This window comes from Rattus rattus, chromosome 9, assembly GCF_011064425.1.
Source record: "Rattus rattus isolate New Zealand chromosome 9, Rrattus_CSIRO_v1, whole genome shotgun sequence".
In the NCBI taxonomy this organism is placed as follows: domain Eukaryota; kingdom Metazoa; phylum Chordata; class Mammalia; order Rodentia; family Muridae; genus Rattus; species Rattus rattus.
In genome coordinates this window covers 67,395,009-67,412,595 of record NC_046162.1, presented here as the reverse complement: position 1 = coordinate 67,412,595, position 17,587 = coordinate 67,395,009, and the positions used below count along the sequence as shown (strand labels likewise).

The following is a 17,587-nucleotide window of genomic DNA, read 5'->3' as shown; positions in this document are numbered from 1 at the left end:
GAGGGGAGCTGACACAGGGTTGGCTGGACTGCCACAGGGGTAGTGGCTGGGTGGAGGTGGGAGGAAGAGTCCCCAGACATGACAAGTTTAACCCTTCCATCTCCTGACTCCAGTGCTTCTTTCCCTCAGGGAGAAAGGACCTGTGACATAGGCCTTCCCTTCTTCAGGCAGCTTGGCTTTGGGGACTGCAACCCATCAGCTCTGACAGGTAAAGGCAGGGCCATGCGCCCTGGAGGGCAGAAGGCAGGGCATTGGTCCTGCTGTACGGGGTGAGGGAGGCGGTCTTCAGCTCTCATGATCCCCGGTAGAGGTGGAGTGAGCTGGGCTTTTCTTTCTCTCTTTCTTTCTTAAATGATTTTATTTACTTAATGAATATGAGTACACTCTGTCTTCAGACACACCAGAAGAGGGCATCGGATCCCATCACAGATGGTTGTGAGCCACCATGTGGTTGCTGGGAATTGAACTCAGGACCTCTGGAAGAGCAGTCAGTGCCCTTAACCGCTGAGCCATCTCTCCAGCCCAGCTGGGCTTATCTTCAAGCTTGCTACTTGCGCTTCAGGCCACGGGGCGAGGGCTGGCTGGAACAGACTTGAGTGTGGTCCTGACACGTTTTCGAGGCTTGGGGGGGTGAGGTGGTGGCTGAGCTAAGTCCTAAGGGCAGTGCTTCTAAGGGAGAGGCAGTGGAATGGGCCACCCTGAAGCACACATCTCTCCTCTGGGCACCGGGGAGTGAGCTGAACTGTCTGACTTTCCATTCTAGCTCAGTCCTTGCTGGTTCACCTCCCATCCCAGGAGGATGCCGTGTGGCTGGAGGCAGCAGCAGGAGGGAAAGCAGGAGAAGCAGTCATGGAGAAGGTAGGGTCTCCTCCACAGCCCCCAAGTTTGCTGCTAGGCAGGCCATGGCTCAGGCTCCTGAGCAAAGCTGGGCTGGCGGAAAGAACATGGGGTGCTTTGTTTCTTAGGTGCTCATTCCCAAGTTCCTGCTCTAAGGGACTGCCAGGCTGGGGAAGGCACGGGGAGGGGCTCCTCCAGGTTAACTGTAGAGAACCCCAGCATCTCGGGCAAGGGCCAGGTGCAAGCAGGGAGCACGAAGACTCCAGAACCAAGGGAAGGATAAACAATAGCTTGGGCTTAGCCGTTAAGGGCTTCTCCGTTCATTCTCCAATCCTGAGCATAACCCACGGGCCGTACGTACTCTGTGGCACACACAAGAGAAGGCACAGCCCATTACTATGATCTTCGTAATGAGGGACCCAAGCCTAACCCCCCTACTCAACTTTGCTGCAAAAGGGGTTTCTATTGGCCTGGCCATCTGTCAGCTCAGGAGCTGTCTCGCTAAACCCTGGCGGTCTAAGGCTGGCTCGTGTCACTCTGCTCCAGTGATTCTCGTTCCTGTGGCATCTGCCTCCTTTCGGTCCCTAGAACTCACCCTGTCATTGGCTGCTCTCCTGAAATTATCAGTAAGAGGCCAGCTGGATCTGTGGCATATCTGTCTGCCTGAAGCTGGATGGGGGCAAACACAGCTTGTGCTCCAGATGGGCTTTGTGTGTGTGTGTGTGTGTGTGTGTGTGTGTGTGTGTGTGTGTGTGTGTATGTGTACATGTGTGCGCGCATGTGTGTGTGTACCTATGTGTTTTTGAGTGTGTGTGTGCATGTGCGTATGTTGAGTGTGTGTGCATGTGTGTGTGTGCATGTGTGTATCTGTGTATCTGTGTACACACACACTCTAAGTGGGTAGCAGAGAGTGGGAAGGGGAAAGCATGACACTGTTTGTCACTGTGCTGACTGCTCAGTAACTCGGTGGTGGCCTCCCTTGCCCCCAGCTGCTCTGCCATTTCTGTCGTTACTGTCCTGCCTGATCCAGAGCAGAGATAAAAGCACATTTCCGCTCCTGCTCCCAGATCCAGGCTTGCCCTGCGGGCAGCTGCTCCCAACTGTCTGGGAACCATTCATCTTCAAAAGCGCCCCCACCCATGCATCTCTCTTCCCCATCCAGCTCCCCACTGCCAGCCCAGCAGTGATGCCTCTGTCTAGCCAGCCTCTGTCCTTGACTTTCAGGTGGTAGAAGACAGTTCCCTAGACAGCAGGATCCCAGCGCTGTTCCACTTCAGTGGAGGGAGAGAAAGGATGAGAGATGCAGCGGCTGAGGGAACCACGGTTGAGGGAGGAGGAACCCACTGACAGGAGCTGGCTCAGGGGTGTTCACTGGCAGATCTGTGGGAGCTGCTCAAGTAGGGCAGGAGGTGTGTGTGTGTGGGGGGTCACACTAGGGGAAAGAACCTGCCCGAGTGCCCCCGATTCAGGCCATGAGCCCATGGCCACCTGTCTCAGCTCCTGTCAGCCTATTTTCTCCTGGGAGGCACAAGTTGTGTCAGTGACAGGGCTGTGAGGCTGACGGCCAGAGGGCACTGTTCCTAGGACTCTGTCTTCTCTGATCCCAGCGTTGCCCTCACTCTCTAATCTAGTCACCATGTTCCTGTCATTCCATCCTTGTCTCTCCTCTCTGCCATTTCCAAGACGCCCGCCTCCTTCCAGTGATGCGAGGAACTGTCAGGCCAAGGTCATGGAGTGGCACCGGGGCTGGCTCCCCGCCCAGCTCCACTTCTCACAGGCCAGCACCTTTTCTGGAGCTCTCCAGATGAAGGGCAGGGTCGGGATGGGGAGGGCTTGCTGGCAGTGGGGGTGGGGGGTAAGGGACTCCCTGGGACCTGGCAGCTGAGGTGCTGTGGGCTGGGAGGGAGCCGTCCTCTCCCCCAGGGAGCAGGCTGGCTTTGGTGGGAGCAGACTGTGTTTACACCTTCCCCGCACACCCTGCCCACGCTCGCTCAGCCTATTCCCAGGGCCTCTCCCGTCCCAGGCTCTCGGTGCAATCTGCACATTTGCAGCTTTTGCTCAGAGAGTCCCTTCCCTCACAGGGGAGGCTCCTACTGCCCTTGTACACTCCCTCAGCGCAGAACTCCTCTCCAGGAGCCTCTCGGTGCCCAGGTGCCCTCCCTCAGCCTGGAAGTCCTCTACAGGAGGCTCTTACTGCAGAGGTACCTTTCCCTCAGCCCACTAACTCCCACCACATAGGTCAAGGCATGATCTTTTTTTTTTTTTTTTTTTTTTTTTTTTTTTCTGGGGCTGGGGAACGAACCCAGGACCTTGCCCTTCCTAGGTAAGTGCTCTACCACTGAGCCAAATCCCCAACCCCTCAAGGCTGTTGGTTAATTTCTGGTCAGGATGCTGTCCTCACAGAGGCTAAGTCCTTCCCTTTCCGGGCTAGCTGCTGAGAGGAGGCAGGAGCAGGACTATTCCGGCTTTTGGTACACAGAGGTGATTCGAAAGGATGGGGAGCTGCTGGCGCAGGGTGCTGGCTCTGAGTAACCAGGCACCTAAGAGCCAAGGGGCTGGAGCCAGGGCCCCAGAACTTCCTTCCTCTGTGACCTTGGGTAGGGATAGCATGTCTTTGTGCTTCCATTTCCCGGTCTCTAGGACAGAGTTCGTTCTGTGAGGGTTGGAGGGTTGTATAGTGCTCACCACACAATCACACTACACAGCACACGCAGTGGGTGTTGCGGGTCTGCCAGTCTTTGGATGTAAGCTGCTGTACAGCTGTTGCAGCTCCCCCTCTCCCTTACCCCACGCGACTTCTCCCTCTCCTGCCTCCACATACATCACACTGGTGATGGACAAAGGAGAAGAGGCGGGGAGGACGGAGGGCTGGGTGAGAGCACCGGTCCAGGGCCTGAGTGTCTGTGTGCAGAAGGCTGCCTCAGCCCGGACACCTTCCTGGGACAGGCTTTGCTTTCCCAGCTGTGGAGGACAGGAGCCGGCTGGCTGCCCTGGTGCCTCCCCTCCCTTGTCTGGCTGCCCTGGTGCCTTCCCCGCTTGTCTGAATGCCCATCTCTCTGCTGGTGAGAGCCTAAGTGACAGGGAAAGGGCCGCTCTGAGCTGCAGGGTGGCCAAGGGCGGTGGCCAGAGCAGGGGAGTGCTGCTTCTGCGGCTGACACTCAGTATGGCCTCCAGTCTCTCCTGGAGACAGGCAACGTGACCAGAGAACGGATGAGATGTTGTGGGGGGGGAGCAAAGTGGTTAGAGCAGTTTCTGCAGCTGCTGCTGGGTGGTTCCATCCTGTGCCACCTTAAAATGCAAGTATGGCTCTGGGCGCTCACCCACCTCAAACATGTAGCATGTGCACGCATGCAGAACTGTCCCGTGATGGGACTATGGCAGGGGTGCTGGCCTGGTACTAGACTAAGTGAAACCTGGGATCGTTTGAGGCAGGCAGACAAGAGCCTCACTCTCCTGGCCCCATTTTTAATGCTCTTTGCAGGGCTCTGCTGTTAGGGAGAAGCCAAGTCTTAGGCTGATGGAAAGTGCTGTTTCTTTGTGAGCCCCCGGAATAAGGAGACCATCAGAGCCAGAGCGGCTGTGCCGAGGCTTACATTAGCAGAATGCTAATGATGCTAATAATACTATTAATAATGGCTAACGTGGGTCACACTTATTATAAGCCAGGCACTGTGCCCAGTGCCTTATTTGTAAGCATGGTCTCATTGATGAGACAGGGACTGCTGGTACCCTCATTTACCCAGTGAGCCAAGTGAAGTTCACAGACTTTGCTCAAGGTCACAGCTGGCAGTGAAGCCAGGACCTGTGTCTGGGAACCTGGTGGCAAAGCTCATGGTAGAGAGGTCTTGAATCAGCAGATGGGGGCTACAAGGGAATGCCGGGCATGGCTTTACCTACAAGGACACAAGGCCTGGAGCTGTGGGCCTGTCCGCCACGGCTGTCTGTGCAGGTGGGTTAGGGTGCCACAGAGAATCCAGCTGCTTTCTCTTCAGGCACACGTCAATCAAAGGCGGGCCAGAGCCTGGGAAGAGAGTCTGCCTCATTAGGACCCATCAGTGCCCCGAGACAGGAAGTGTTGGCCCCTGACAGGAATGATAGACAGCAAGGCCATTACTCCCTGTCATGTCTCTGTCATGCTGTCTCCTCCTTCAGCTAGGGCCAGGACTCTGGGGAGAGGGTGACAGCCAGCGGCCTGGTGGCAGAGAGGGAGGGCTGAGGAAGGTCAACAGCTTTGGTTTCTTTGTTTGCCACGGGGAGGGAGAGGGGTACAGGCTGTGAGAGAAGGTGGCTTCAAGGATCCATTAACTGCACTGGCACTGGGAGCACAGACCCTCTCTGTGGGGTACCTGTGCCCTGAGTTGGGGGGTTAGAACCCAGGTGTGGCTATGAAAATTCAAACAAACCCAAAGGACTTAAGGACAGACTCTGGGTATATGGACCAGTATGTCAAAGTACCGGCCTCGTTCCTATGTCAACACACACACACACACACACACACACACACACACACACACACACACACACACACACACACACACACACACACACACACACACACACACACACACACACACACACACACACACACACACACACAGACACACACACACACACACACACACACACACACACACACACACACACAAACACACACCCACAAACCCACACACACAACACCACACACCACCACACAAACCCCACACCACACACACACACCACACACACACACAGACACACAGACACACACACACACCACACACACACACACACACACAGACACACACACACACACACACAGACACACACACACACACACACACACACACACACACACACACACACACAGACACACACACACACCACACACACACACACACACACACACAGACACACACACACACACACACACACACCACACACACCCACACACACACACACACACACACACACACACACACACACACACACACACACACACATCAATTTTACAAACAGAGCGGAGAACTTTTACAACTCAGGCTGGAAAGCTGGCTCTGCAGCTATGAGCTGCTCTTCCAGGAGACTGGATTCTGTTCCCAGCACCCCATGGCTGCTCACTCACCTGTAAGCATCTTCAGGGGATCTGACTCCCTCTTCTGGCTTCTGGGTGCTAAGCTGACATGCACAGCCCTCACCCCTACCACAAAGGAAGGTAAACTACTTCTTAAAGGAACATTTCCACAAAAACAAAACAAAACAGAAGAAAAGCACATGGGGCTGTGGTGCTGTGCTCCTTTGATCTCTGGGACGAGGCCAGGACAACTAGGGCTGCACAGAGAAACCCTGCATCGTTAAACCACAACCAACCAAAGAAACAAAGAACCTTTTACAACTCAACATCTAGTACAATTTCTAAAAGGGGGAGGGAACGGCTTTAATAACTACGCTGCCAAATATATATGACTATAGCCAATCAGCTCAAAAGCAGCAGCTGAGGTGCGCAATACGCTTACCACGAGGTGAAATCCTTCCCTGCAGTCTCTTGGGAACTTTAGTGCTGCAGTCTTAGAACATAACCCAGGAATAGTGAGCACTTGTGTCCACGGAAAGATTTTACAAAAGCGTTGACTTCTGCCGAGGGCGGCTCCACACTGAAAACAGCCCAGAGACCTATCGACAGGCATCAGTGGGTAAACGGCGGTGTGCTCAGCGGGATGACACTCAAAACCAAAACCAAAACGAGGGCTTCACCTAAGGGGCAGCGAGCGCAGGAGGATTAGGAAAGCAGACATAGAGGAGGGGCCGTGTGTATGAGATGTTAGGACCAGACAAGAGCCGCTGACTGGGACAGGAAGCAGAGCAGTGCTGACCCAGGCCACAGCTGGACGTGGGAACCGACTGCACAGAGTAAGAAAGAGCCACGTGGGTGCTCAGGGGAGCAAAGACGTTCACCATCTTCACGGGGATGGTGCGCGCACAGGCACGCGTGTGCTTACTGGACTCGGATGGTACATTCTGAATATACTTTATTTTGCGTATCTCGGGCCTCAGTAAGAATGGCTTCCATAGTTAAAACAGAAGCTATTTGTTCACAGTCCAGCAAGAAAGCGAGATACTCATAAGCAGATGTGGCCCCAGTCTCTAGTCCTAGACAGCAGAGGGGCTGACCACGAGGTCAAAGCCAGGCCGTGCAACTTTAGAGGGGTCCCATCCCCCACCCCCCAAAAAACGTAAAAATAGGGGAGAGGAGGACATTTGCCTCACGTGCATGAGCCTTGGGTTCAGGGCCTGTTACTGGAAGGGAGTGGGGGAAGGGAGTGGGGGAAGGGAGGAAATTATGTTAAAACCTGGAATGGGGCTGGGGAGATGCTGCTCTTGTGGAAGACCCGGGTTTGGCTTCCAGCCCCCACCTCAGGTGGCTCGCAGCCATCTGTAACTCCAGCTCTAGGGGGATCTGACTCTCTATGGCCTCCATAAGCGAGCGCACACACGTGCATGCACGCATAAATAAAGCAAATATTAAAAACAGTGGGGCAATGAGTGTTAGAAGAAACGGAAGCTTCCAGAGTTCCCGTGTGTGTGCCCTTAACTCTGTGTCAGGCACTATGCAAGTGCTTTTAGAGATACGGTCTTTTTTTTTTTTTTTTTTTAAATGTTTATTTCATGTATGTGAGTGCACTGTCACTGTCTTCAGACACGCACCAGAAGAGGGCATCGGATCCCATTGCAGATGGTTCTGAGCCACTATGTGATTGCTGGGATTTGAACTCAGGACCTCTGGAAGAGCAGTCAGTGCTCTTAACCGCTGAGCCATCTCTCCAGCCCTAGAGACACAGTCTTAAAGCAGTCCTGTAAGGCTCAAATTATCATCCTTCTCCCTCACTGTCAAAGTGAAGATTTGAAGCTGGGTTTAGTGGTGCATGTCTTTGATCCCAGCACTTGGGAGGGAGAGGCAGGCAGAGTTCTGTAAGTTCCAGGCTAGCCTGGTCTACATAGTGAGTTCTGGGACAAGCGGGAGCTACATAGTGAGAGCCTGTCTTGAAAAGAAAACGAAAAACAAAAAACGGAGAGGAGGTGAAGCGGTCTGTCCAAAGTAGTTCAAGCTGCATTCAGGTGAGCTGGGGTTTCCTCCAGCCTGGTCCCCATAACAGAGCGTGTGCTTGCTAAAGGTGTCACAAGGAAACCCCAGGGTACCGCAGTGCAGGGTGGCAGCCCAGCCAAGCGCACGGAGAGGTGTTTGAGATGAGCTGGAATGTGCCAAGCAGAGGCAAGGCTGAGGGTAAAGGAAGCCAAAGCAAAGGGAACAGACACGAGGAGCAAAGCTTACGCAACACTAAAAGGCAGGGATTTCCGGGAATGCCGAGACATCCAGGAAACATGAGCTGAGGGCCAGACAACACTGCGTATTCCTCAAACTTGTTTATTTTTAAAAATCAGATTTTAAGTGGCAATTTTATTAGAGGAAGTGGCTTTGCAGATAAGGTGGCTGAAGGCATGGCTTTTCTTCCTGTGCGTGTGTTTTGTTTTCTCAACAGAAACTTTTTTTTAAAAATCGATTTATTTTATTTATATGAGTCCACAGTAGCTGCCTTCAGACACACCAGAAGAGGGCATCAGATCCCATTACAGATGGTTGTGAGCCACCATGTGGTTGCTGGGATTTGAACTCAGGACCTCTGGAAGAGCAGTTAGTGCTCTTAACCGTTGGAGCCATCTCTCCAGCTTTGAGACAGAAACTTACCGTGAAGTTCTAGCTGGCCCAGAACTCGCTATGTAGTCCAGGCTGGGCTTAAACTCACAGAGATCCATCTGCCTCTGCCTTCTGAATGCTGAGATTAAAGGTTTGTGCCACCATGCCCGGCTTCTTCTAAGGAATTCTTTTTTTCCTTCCTTCCTTCCTTCCTTCCTTCCTCCCTTCCTTCCTTCCCTCCTCCTCCCCTCCTTCTTCCTCTCCTCCTCCCCCTCCTCCTCCTCGTTTTTATCTGAGATAGGGTTTCTTTGTGTAGCCCAGGCTGTCCTGGTCACTCTGTGGACTGGACCAGGCTGGCCTCAAACTCAGAGATCTGCCTGTCTCTGCCTCCCAAGTGCTGGGAATAAAGGAGTGCACCAGCACAGCCGGCTTACAAGGTTTCCTTCATGAGGAAACGAGAAATGTGGGTATCACTTAGGTTGACTAGAACCAGAACTCTGAACAGGACCCACAGCTTGACACTTAAACAAGGACGCTTCTTTCTTATATCTCACTCTCTGTCTTTCACTGAGACTTTTAAGGCACATCCCGCATACAGAAAGAGTAAACAAAGAAGTGTATCTTTAAACCAAGGAGAGGTGAAAGCCAAGGGTTTCAGGGCTGGCTCTCTCCAGCAGTTGACCAGCAGCCTCCAAGACTCCTTTCTTCTTTCCAGTCCATCTTCACAGGGATTTGGCTCTTGCCCTGAAGGGAGCCTCACAGATTCCAGACGGCTGCACAAGTCAAAGCATCACGCCTCTACAGTGTCCCAGAGCCAGGAGAGAGGCTGTTGTTTTTAAAGGCAAGAAGAATTCCCCAAACTTGGCCAGAATCGGAGACAAGATGGAGGGAGAACCACTTTCCAGGCTGGCCACCGACATGCCCGCGTACAGACACACTTCCTGTGAAACCACGGATGCAGATGCTCCAAGCGTAAGCAGCCAGCGTCTTGGAGGTTTCACCAGCCCTCCTTCCCGATCTTGTTAATAAAATCCAAGGTTCCCTTTGCAGTGAAGAAGGGAACACCAATGCTGTATAGACGGCTTTCTTGCTGTGGGTTTCAGAAACCACATCTTTCTCAAATCCTGTCAGTGACTTCCCCAGCCTGGCAGGCTGGCTGACTAAATTCCTCCTGTGCACTCCAAGGTTGAGTCTCACGGCCCTGGGGTGAGAGTCAGCCTGCCTGCTCTGACCTGAGCACTAGGCCGTGGCACTTCATGAGATAGCGGTAATCTGCACTTGTAGATCTTGTAGCATGGCTAAGGGAGTACAGGAGACTCGGCCGCACCGGGTGCGCATGAAATCACAGTAACATTAGCTCTCCATGCTGAGCAGCTCTGTCCTTGGCTGCTCATTCAGGAATCCTGATGCAATCTTTGAAGTTTCTCCAGTGATTTCTGGACTGCCTACACGGTTGCCCCTCATGTACGCTCAGGCGCAAGACCTTTGGAGTTTGCTCCAGCCTCTTGGCCACTGCCTAGCGGGCTGCGGGTACCCTTGTGTGTCTGTGTCGGTTCCACAATGTATAACTGAGTTGTGTAGGAGAAACTGTGCCCTGTCAGGTATGAAACCCACAGAGACCCGCAGGCAGAGTGAGGTGCTAGGCCTGTCTGCACACTGGGTGGCAATTAGCCTGCAGCCCTGAGACAGCAAAGCCAGACACCAAGTGGCTCCGGCAGATGCTTGTTCTCAACTCACTCTGCCACCGTGTGGCTCAAACCAACAAAGCGGGTGGCCGGCGTCCTTGTGTCAACGTTTCTTATTAGTCTCCAACCGCCTCTGCAAAGACGGAACGTTGCAGCTGGGGACATGGCTCGGTTGGGTTGGCAAAGCAGCCGTTGCACAAGAAGGGGACACTAGGCCAGATCCCTAGCACTCATAGAAGAAGCTAGGTGTAGAGGCCAGAGAGATGGCTCAGTGGCTGAGAGCATTTGCTCTTCTATAGGGCGCAGGTCCTAGTCTCAGACACCAAACGGCACCTTACGACTGTGATCCTAGTTCCAGGGGTAATCTGACACCCTCTTCGGGCCTCTGCAGGCACCAGAAGCACACGTAGCGCACAGTCGTACATGCAGGCAACCCCCACACCACACACAGAGTAAGTAAACAGACAGACAGAGCAGCAGAAGGAGGTGGGAACAGGGTCTGTAGTCTGGGCTCCGGGAAAGCAGAGACAGAAGGATGCCTGGAGCTCCCCGGCCAGTCAGCGGAGCTAATCCGCAAGCTCTAGGTTTAGTGAGAGACTTTTGACTGGAAGCCTCAAGCGGAGAGTGACTGAGAAAGACACCACAAATTGATGTCTGACCTCCACGTGCACCCAAATGCTCACACATGTGCACCTGCACACACATTCCCACCCCCACACAATACATTTTTTTTTTTTTGGATCTTTTTTTCAGAGCTGGGGACCGAACCCAGGGCCTTGCGCTTCCTAGGCAAGCGCTCTACCACTGAGCTAAATCCCCAACCCCTCACACAATACATTTTTAAAGACACACAAACCCTCCTCTGTTTTACTTTTCCCCCTGAGAAGAGGAGTTCTTACGTAGTAGATCAATTCACTCAGCGCACGTAGCAGCTGAATGGTAAAAGCACAAACTCTGTAGGTTAAGATGAAACGGAGTCTGCCAAATACCGGGGTGACTTTAAACAGCACCCTCTGTCAGACGGGATAGTCACAGGGCTTCATAGGGAGGATTAAAGGGACGGAAACAGCGAATAGCCCATAAAGTATCGACTACTGTTATTATCGTGTCTGCAGAATACAAGTTTCGCAAGCGGCTTTGGGCAGATTCTTCAGAATTCCCTCTGCAAGTCTCACAAGCAAGAACTTAGCGTGCTGGGAGAAAACACATTCTTCCCGTCAGTATTCGACAAAATAATCTGTCTTCAAGGGTAAGATAGAAAACTCAAGGGCCTGTGCGCTTGCCGAATCCATTAATGATTATTTCCTCAGAACGTTCTGTGAGAGGACACAGCCAAGCACTAAGCTCAGCACTGTGAGGGAATTAAAAAAGAAAATATTAAGAGAGGCCCCCTGCTACTGGAGTACTCAACAATCAAAATAAAGGAGAGAAATATATACGGATATGGTCATTAAGAGTATGTGTCTGTAACAGAATTCCACATTTGAAAGATGATACAGGCTAAATGCTACAGAGTCCTGATGGAGGAGAATGGGGTTAGGGTCATCTATAAAAGTCTCTTGGTCTTGCAAATTTAAACTTGGCCTCTAAATGGGTGTAAGTTCTGGCCCTGCCTTGACGTTTCCTACGATTTAAAAACGGAGCCAAGATGCTTCGTGTAAAATGATACTCCAAACGAACGACGCAGGATCAAGAGGCTAAGAAAACAACGGCCGTGAAGGGGGAAGGGGGTCCCTCATTCAGGAATTCTGTCAAGTCTCTTGTCAAAAGAGAAGCAAGAATTTTGGTGTAATTAACAACTGCTGAAGGCCCTTTCACCCTTCCCAGATATTAAATTACAATTTTCAGCGACTCACACCAGATCCTCGCTCCCATGCAACCCCTAGTGACTCCAATTCCACCTCTCTGGGGCCAGCACACTTATTTCACTTACCAAGAGAGCAAGAAAGCGGGGAAGGGGATGTCGCCTAGCAACCTTTTAAGATGCAACTCGGATGCTACCAGAATAGTATACAAGGCTAACGCTAAGGCTAATTGCAACTCTCCCTTGGGTCCATTCCCACACTGGGGTAATGCATTCTCCCTGAGCGCCTCTCTTTCTCCTAATCCTCACACTAGATGCCCCCATTAAAATGATTGTTATCTCCCAAGTTATACTTTCTAGTCCTCACCGCTGTTTTCACGGTTCTTCCCCGTGAGAACAGTGCCACAGGCAGGAGAATACCTGCTGCTGCTAACGGTCGCCCCAGCGGCTCTCGAGCGCCCCCTGCCGCCTGCACCCGCTCTCGTCCCCGTCTTAAAAGCCTCTGTCGATTTTCTGGGACTCTCCCTGGACTTCACGAAGGAACCAAGCCAAATGACGCCTCTCCACCCCAGATAAAATTTGCAGCACAATTAATAACGAGCCTCGGTCCCTGAAAACCTTCGAACATTCTCCACTTCCCCAGCCTTAAGCCGGGGACCGCCGAAGTGCTCCACAGACCAAGCTTCTCGCCCCGACCCTCTGCTGCCCCTGGTGGCTGCCACCATCTTACCCTTTCTCTTCACTCAGGCTGAGGTGAGACGACCCACTCTCGGCAACGGTAGCTTTAGAACTACATTTCCCATCGAGCCTTTCTCAACATCGCGAGAGTTCTAGCGAGACTTGGGGGAGAGAAGACTGCGCGCAAGCGCAATCTCGTTCTTTCCGAGGTCCTCTGCCGCGTGCACTAAAGTTATGGTCGGTCCCGTCCGTGGTTCGCTCCCTGAAAGGCCTAGGGTTTGGGTGATGGTGAGTTGTGGAAAAGGGAAGATGGGTTTTTCCCCTACACATACTGTCGACCGTAAGCCCTTCCCTTTGCTATTATAGGCCGTAGGAGGTCTGAGAGTCTTTCTAGGAAAATCTTTCCAGACTGGAGGAATTTTATGCGAAAGAGCTGAAGCCCGATTTGGGCTTCGAACTTCCTTCTCTTGCGGAAGTGGGCGGCGGGTGTCCTTCCCCCTGTGCCTCACAGCCAGCCATGTGCGGAGCATGCAGCTCAGCTCTGCCCTGGGGTCTCCATTGAGGGTGGGGGCCTTAACTCGTGTGGCCCCTGGTAACTGCAGATGGTAACAGAGAGGATTGTAAACGGAAAACCCCCAGTTCTAACATGGCGTAATTCTTCCTTCCCCGAAGGCACGCCATTGCACATGGGACGCAAGCCGCAGGTTCCATCTCAGAAGTAATGGCTGGATCCCTGGAAGCAGACGGACTCGGTGTGGTTAGAGGGCAGAGGTAGATGATGCGCATTGAGCCCTCCTCAGCCCACTTTGGTAAGTGCAGAAGAGAGCAGTGTGATTTGGGGCTACCGTGTCTTCTCAAACTCTGCGCGGTTGCCCGAACGGACTTCCAAAATTGAGTTGAGCTGGCCCGGGATCTGGGAGCCTCTTACCGGTTGAGCTAAGGATGATCTAAGTTATCCCTGTCTGAAACGACAGTTTTGTGAAGAGTCACGGTTTACTGAGGCTCGACTTTTTTAAGACCTGATTTGAGAGTGATTTGAGGTAGCTTCTGTTAAGAGTGAAGTGTGATCTCTTTATTACTCCTTCAGATAGAGGTGTTGTCTCCAGGAAGCATCATCGGAAGGCGTGGTGAGGAAGGGCCTTCGTGACCAGTCTGCATGGTAAGAGCTTCGGAGAACCGCAGGGGCTGTGGTTGCAGGGAAGGATTGATTGGTTGTTAGGTTCGGGGTGAGATTGTTGCAGGATTGATTGTCAGAATGGTTCCGCTCTGCTCTGGGCTTAGCACTCTCACGAGCTGTATTTACCTACCCGGCTACTAGGTAAACTGAAGCCGTGGTGGTGGTGGGGCGGTTATGTTTCTTTCGTATGTGCATGTGCCACCACGCATGTTTCAGTCAGGTTGACTTGCCTGAGTTTCATCTCTTTAGCAACTGAGCTGTCTTTTGGCCTGGAAATTGGATACTGGGTTAAGTAAAGATTTGGGCCTGCTACCTGATAGTGGCACAGAGCTAAGGCTCGCTCTTCTGTGACGCAGAATTACTAGTTTGAAACCTGGACGTATCTCAGAACACGTAAAAAGTGTTAAAATAGGCACCTTTCTTGGGTCCACACTCACCAGTGGATGTAACTGTTCTGGAGTGGCATTAAGAATCTTCGGGGTTGGGGTTGGGGATTTAGCTCAGTGGTAGAGCGCTTGCCTAGCAAGCACAAGGCCCTGGGTTCGGTCCCCAGCTCTGGAAAAAAAAAAAAAAGAATCTTCGGGGTTTGAGGGTGGGCATGTAGAAACGGTTCAATGACTTTTTCCATGTCAGTTCTCTCTAAAGATTTATTTATTATATATGAATACACTGTCGCTGTCTTCAGGCACATCGGAAGAGGGCATCAGATCCCATTACAGATGGTTGTGAGCCACCATGTAGGTGCTGGGAATTGAACTCAGGACCTCTGTAAGTCGGTGCTCTAAACTGCTGAGTCATCTCTTCAGCCTGAGATAGGTTTTTTTTTAATCCTCAGTCTTAAAACAGACCTCATGCTTGCTTTTGTACATGTAGGTGGGGGAAGGACAGACTCCTTTGTGTAGTGTCATCTCTTGGTGGCAGGTGTGGTAACGGCTGTTCTTCAGTGGGCTCACTGTAGTGGGTGCCTGGTACTATTTCGGGAATTCCACTAGAAAGACTTGTCAACCAGTCTGGCTCAGCTGTAAGACATGCTGCTAGGTGTGGCCTTCATCACTCCAGAGTCTTACTGTGGAACCTCTATTGGCCTTGAATTTGTTAGGGAGCATGGGTTGGGTTCAAACTCACAATTCTGTCCTCGTTTCCTTCGTATCTTGTCTTTAAGAGAACAGAGTGACTAGAGAAATGGCTTAGTGGTTAAGAACACTAAAAGCTGTGGGAGCCAGGTCCATGATGATGCAAAGCTATCTGTGCCTGAAGGCCTTTCTGTGTGAGTGGGTGCCTGGCACACTCTGCGTGAGTTAACCTCGTGTGTTTCCTTACCTACAGGGGGAGGCTGAACCGTAGTTTCTAGGCCTTCAAGGGGTGTTGCTGCAGCCACGGGGGCAGCCCTCCTGCGCCTGGACTTATGCCTGCGAGCAGAGGAGCTTCCGCACATAGCTCGTCAGAGCATCCATGCATCTGCACTAAGTGCAGGCAAGTTTCAGCGGGGTTTTGTTTCTTTGCGAGGATGTGTGGCTCCCTTGTGACAGATGAAGCAGTTGTTACCGGTTGAGCTAAGGATGATCTAAGTTATCCCTGTCTGAAATGACACTTCAGTGAAGAGTCACGGTTTACTGAGGCTCAACTTTTAAGACTTGTTTTGAGAGTGACCACGTTAGGTAGCTTCTGTTAGAATGAAGTGTGTTGTCTTTATTACTCCTTCAGATTCCAGGACGGCTCCAGGGGGGCATCATCGAAAGGCGTGGCACATCAGGGCCTTCGGGATGGCTGCGTCCTGGTAAGAGCGTCTTTATAGAACCGCAGGGGTTGTGGTTGCTGGGAAGGGTTGGTGGTTAGATTTGGGGTCGTAGGTGGTAGAGGATGGAGTGTGTCTCTTCCTCCTTTTAGAGTCTCACTGTACAGCCCTTGCTACCCTGCAACTTGCTAAGTAGACCTGGTTGACCTCAAACTTAGTTTGTGGCTTTCCAGATGCTGAGATTAAAGGCATGTGCCACCGTGCCTGCCCTTTTGTGATTTATGTTCTCATTGTGTTCCCAAAAAAGCCCTTAAGCCTATGATGGATTAGTTATCCCTGTCTGAAAATTTGAGCTGAGGGAAATAACACTACTCTGAGGCTTAGGGGTGTGGCTCTGTGCTGAAGAAATCAGCTTTCTAAGGGATCACGGAAGAGAAGCTCGCTCTCCTGTAGAGAACTGGGTGCCTGCCTCCCAGCGTAGGGTCTAGTTACCCTGTCATCCTCTCCCCTGAGTGCTCTGAGGGCGAAGTTCCCAAGTCAGCAGAAATGGACAGATGCCAGCACCCATTCTCTACTCCGGAGTGATGGTGCTTGTCATGTATTTCTAGAAAATGAACGTGTTCCTTTAAAGGTGCAGGAATATAAGGCTTAGGCCAGCTCGTGCCGTGGGAACGCTCAGCAACTCTGTCCTTGCTTCTAGCAGTGCTGACATTTAGGACAGAAGATGCCGTGACCTTGGCAGCCTCCCCAGTACAGCCTAAGTCCTGTCTTGATGGTACAGGAGCAGTGAACTGAGTGGTGGGGCTGGGCGTGGTAGGCTCTGCGCAGCCTTGATGGAGCGTGCAGTGTCCTCTTTTCCATGGAGGCTGGGAGGTGCGGACAGGCCTACGCTTAGGTCCATGGAGGCTGGGAGGCCTACGCTTAGGTTTGGTTTCACCACTGAGGTAGCTGCATTTGTGGTGGAATTTACTGCAGGCGAGAGTGGAAGCCAGGTCTGCTCTGCTTCTGAGCAGACTCGGGTTCAGGTCCTCAGGGATTTGGTTGAATATAAATACTCCAATGTTTCATGAGAAACCTTTCTTGGCCATTTACCAGAACCTCTTAAAACTTTTTAAAAAAGTTATCAGCCATCAGCCTGCGCCTGGAGTTAAGTCAGTCACTTAGCTGGTTCTCCTTCAAATTCTTTGTTTCTAGGTTATTGCCCTGTGGTGCCAGAGAGAACCACACAGCCTGCTGCTGCTCCTGCCTTTAATTTCCCAAAGAGCCATCAAAAGACCTTGGACTTTGTTCTGCAAGAGGAGCTAGCAAAATGGAGTGACTGTGGTCACCCTGGAAGCCTTTGACAGCTGGGGAGGCCCTGCTGAGCTTAGAAAACCATCTGATAGATTTCCTGAGTAAGGATTGGGCTTTGTATTTTGAAGCACAAATAAACTTGATAAAATTAAACTTGGTATCATTGTGGCTGTTCGAATGAGCCTTAGAAACACTTAAGGACCGTTCCAGAATAACACTTAAACTGCAGAATCAGACTTTTCCTAGTGACCGACTAAAAACTGACTTGTCACTTAAAGCATAGGTTAACATTGACTAACACCTCAACCATCCAGTGGTGATGGACTGGAGGGCACAGGTTTCTTCCAGAACACCTGGCTTCAATTCCCAGTACCCACGTGGTGCTCCCGACCATCGGTAACGGTGGTCCTAAGGATCCTATACCCTTTTGCAGACATCATAGGTACCGGGCGTGTGATAGCTATATGCTATATATGTATATCTACCAAATGGAACATTGGCAAGGACTGCTAATGCAACTGCACATTGGGTGGGGAGTGTGCTGTGATCTGAGGGTACTGGGATGTGAGTTGCCAGGACAGTGCTGTCAGTTGTGTGAGGGCAGGAAGGGACTGGTAGTCCGCCAAACTGACAGCTGTCGATGGAGTACAACCGCTCAACTGCAGCAAGAAGTTGTGCCTCCCCAGATAACTAACCCCAGACCGGGTCT

At 51.9% G+C, this 17,587-nt stretch overlaps 2 long non-coding RNA genes and 3 other non-coding genes across 5 annotated transcripts; all 5 read left to right on the top strand.

Annotated features, from left to right (window-relative positions):
- The first annotated feature begins 126 nt into the window (after window positions 1–126).
- Window positions 127–9,581, top strand: LOC116909466. Its single transcript, XR_004389075.1, has 3 exons — window positions 127–208; window positions 764–858; window positions 9,222–9,581. It is a non-coding gene; the product is annotated as an uncharacterized LOC116909466 (long non-coding RNA).
- A 4,023-nt stretch (window positions 9,582–13,604) lies between these two features.
- Window positions 13,605–13,680, top strand: LOC116910664. The gene has a single exon (XR_004389196.1). It is a non-coding gene; the product is annotated as a small nucleolar RNA R38 (small nucleolar RNA).
- Window positions 13,681–14,722: 1,042 nt separating this feature from the next.
- Window positions 14,723–17,036, top strand: LOC116909718. Its single transcript, XR_004389092.1, has 2 exons — window positions 14,723–15,627; window positions 16,780–17,036. It is a non-coding gene; the product is annotated as an uncharacterized LOC116909718 (long non-coding RNA).
- Window positions 15,399–15,474, top strand: LOC116910663. The gene has a single exon (XR_004389195.1). It is a non-coding gene; the product is annotated as a small nucleolar RNA R38 (small nucleolar RNA).
- On the top strand, window positions 15,896–15,969 carry LOC116910665. The gene has a single exon (XR_004389197.1). It is a non-coding gene; the product is annotated as a small nucleolar RNA R38 (small nucleolar RNA).
- Window positions 17,037–17,587: the final 551 nt, after the last annotated feature.